General features: G+C 39.0%; 1 long non-coding RNA gene across 1 annotated transcript; it reads right to left on the bottom strand.

The window, feature by feature from the left end:
• Positions 1 to 576: 576 nt before the first annotated feature.
• On the bottom strand, positions 577 to 2816 carry LOC107739196 (uncharacterized). The gene is made up of 3 exons (XR_001639971.1): positions 2337 to 2816; positions 2204 to 2239; positions 577 to 757 (listed from the first exon to the last, which is right to left on the bottom strand). It is a non-coding gene; the product is annotated as an uncharacterized LOC107739196 (long non-coding RNA).
• Between the last annotated feature and the right edge of the window lie 464 nt (positions 2817 to 3280).

Genomic DNA, 3280 nt, shown 5'->3' with positions numbered 1-3280 from the left:
AAGCTGTGCTTACAAGTTAGTTATCAAGCATCTCAGTCATAATTTAAGCGAAGTGTAGGAATAAATCTTAAGTGTCAATCTTAGAGTTGAGCTGTGCCACAAACGGGATTTTGGATGACGGAATACGCATGGACCAATCACTGAATAGATTTCCTTATTTAAGAATATTCTCAGATAAATTCACATGTAATGGTTAAATTCCTAATAGGAGTTTACATTCAACACACATTTGACAATAAAGAATTTTCAAGAGAATACATTATGGTAAGGAAATGAATAGTCATCACAACCTTTAATTTAGTGTTGTGCCGGTAGATGATAGTATCGTGTATCTACGATAGTCAGAGATATCGCCTGTTGCTGATTTCTTTGACGACAGCAAGACGATTATTATTATTATTATCCGTCAAAAATATAGGCGCCTATCTTTAGTGATGCAGCGCTTGCTAACATTTTAAATGGACATCAGAGAACATAATACCATTTTTTTTTTAAAAGCAGTTCATGACCCCTTTAAATATTATGCATCACATAAATTTGTTGGTGTTAATCATGAAAGAATTACAGTACCTGTTGTGTAGAGAAGCTTAACTCTAAATTTTTTCCAGTCTTTTCTGGGTTTCATTGCCAGTTTCACTGCCTTCGTGAGGCTCTCTCCTTTCAGATTTGGCCAGACGCACTGCTCATCATGTACCCAGCTACTAGGCACCACTTCCACCTCATTAGTCTCCACAAATGAAACAATATGTTTACATGCCTAATGAACACACACAATAAAAAAAGAAGAAAAAAGAACATGAGTTATTATATATTATTTATATTCTTCAAAATATTTTCATTTGAGCTCCCAGACGAAAGGCATTCAGGTTTGGAATAGGAATGTTCCAGACGAGTTGGGGTCAACCCTAATCCTACTCTTTTTCAGTAACACATTTGTTTAAATCACAGATTATGTATTTTAAATACATCTTTTATAAGAGCTGTTTAGTAGACTAGTGTTAGTAACGTACCTGCAAACTCACAAGGTGACATAGTTCGTAATATAAACCTTGTAGGGGGTCTGGGGGTATGGTGGAGTAATTTATTTTTGCAAATTTTAATGTTCACGTTAGAGTGCGCATACTATCAACAAACTCCACCTTTTCACTGCAGGAAACACAGAAGCTGCATCTGAAGTGGCATTAGATGTGTTTACACAGACTGTTTAATGAAGCTGAGGTGCCATTACACCACAAAATTTCAAATGCATAAATATTTTTTTTTAAGAGTAATATTTTAAATATTTTTGAACATACAAGTTAAAAATGTTGGGAAAACGCAATACGTTTAATTATGAAACCAAACCACCAGTAGATGACAGTAAATTACTGTTTTAATGAGCGAGTCATTAGTCATTAATTCAAATGGCTGATTCATTCAGAATCGAGGCATCTGTCTTTATGAAAGTGTTACTGAATCATTGAATCACTTGATTCGTTCAAACACCGCTGTGTGTTGCTGGGAGACACAACACTTCTGCTGTGGCTTTGATTAAAACTTCGTCAGCGAACTTGAGCAAAAACAGTCAATATCGTATTACACATTGCGAACTTTGTGTCTGCTTCACTCACAATGAAGAACTTCCACGCCGACGACATGTTTACGTGCGGATGTGAGCGTAAAGCCACCTTTCCACTGCACACGACAAACGACAGCCGTTGGACCGGAAGTCATTCATTTCCAATGGAGAGTCGTACAGGGGTTGCATGCGGTGCTGACCATCTGCGAATGCGGAATTTTCGGATCCGATTTGAGCTTCGGATGCGTTCAAATATTTGAACTTGAGCGACTACACTGTATGCGACACGCCGACCGGATGTGATGTATTCCAAAGTTGTCCAATAAGAACTTCCACGCCGACGACATGTTTACATGCGGATGTGAGCGTAAGTGTGCCGTCAAAACGGACCGGCTGTGAGATGAGGTGTATTTGATTTGAAGCAGCGCCGCACAGACTGATAATTTTATGACATCACAGTACCGCGAGAGTGATTCGAAAGCTTGTGATGTCATACAGCGATCGGTCCGCGTTCTGCTGCTTCAAATCGAACCAAGAAAGGGACTTTGGTCGAACACACTTCGACCACTCCAGTCTATGAGCTTGCAATTTCTCTCTCTCTCCGCCCCGACCCCCAAAACACCCCCAAGCACAGTTTGCACTTACTTTTTTCTTGAAAATGTCCTCCAAACTCCACTGCACCTTTTCTTGAAATAACAACAGGTTTTATTGGTTGGAGACACTTGAATGAACTGGCACTGTGGAAATAAATAAAAACATCATTTGGAAACATACTTACCAACATCAGAGTTTCTACCGGTTTATCACCACATACTCCACATTTAATCTTCTGCAGTCTGTGCAGTGTGTAGTAATGGTAAAACAACAAAACCGTCTCGGAGAGGCAACCTAACATACTTCTCAATATTGCCATCAAACTCTGAGATGTGCAAGTCTTCAGAGAGTTCCCTCACAACAAAAATTCCCAAGTCACATGAATTCATTGGATAATCAAAAAAAGAGCTTCTATGTCTATACTCCTTGTATACCAAAAATGTCTTTCCTCCACTTAAAATAATGTTCACAACAATAGCAACACAGTTCTGTATTTTCACACAATTGTCTCCATCTGTTGTTTTGATTACCAAACCACCAAGTATGACCTCATGAAACTGATGAACTGATTTTGAAAACATCAGTGGAACAGGGCCATCGTTGTGTTCACGTCTGAGGCTATTGATGCACTCCTGTACTGTATTGCCCTGGGCATTTATTTCTGAAAGTCGCCGAATGACTTAAGCCAAAGGATTGCAAGGTCTTCTCACAAGCTTTTTAAGAGAGCCCAAATAATTTTCAAATGGAAAAGCAGAAAATTCATCTAAATTCCCATGCTGCTTTACATCCTCAGAGAGGTGCACTAATCCATGCACATTGTAACACACAAATTCCTGCCCATATAACACACTGAAATGTTCAACAAAAGACACTAGACATGTGTGAGCAAAGTCATTAAACACAAAGCAGAATTTCCGACTGAGAAGAATATGAATTGCAACTGATAAAAGCATAAAATGACTGTACACTGGTGAGGGCAGTACATTACAAAGGACCACTGGACCAGTGTATAACAAGAACTGCCTGAGTTCTGTAGCTTTCCACCTCAGTCTATGGGCTAGTGGTCTTGGTTTACGTGCAAAGTCAGAAGGAATGTAAAATCTCAACCCTTCAAGAGAATCTGAGATT

The sequence above is a fragment of the Sinocyclocheilus rhinocerous genome, unplaced genomic scaffold, assembly GCF_001515625.1.
Source record: "Sinocyclocheilus rhinocerous isolate Xijiao unplaced genomic scaffold, SAMN03320098_v1.1 scaffold2630, whole genome shotgun sequence".
NCBI classification, from domain to species: Eukaryota; Metazoa; Chordata; class Actinopteri; order Cypriniformes; family Cyprinidae; genus Sinocyclocheilus; species Sinocyclocheilus rhinocerous.
Note: the sequence above shows the minus strand (reverse complement) of the source record. Positions and strands in the feature narration are given on the sequence as shown.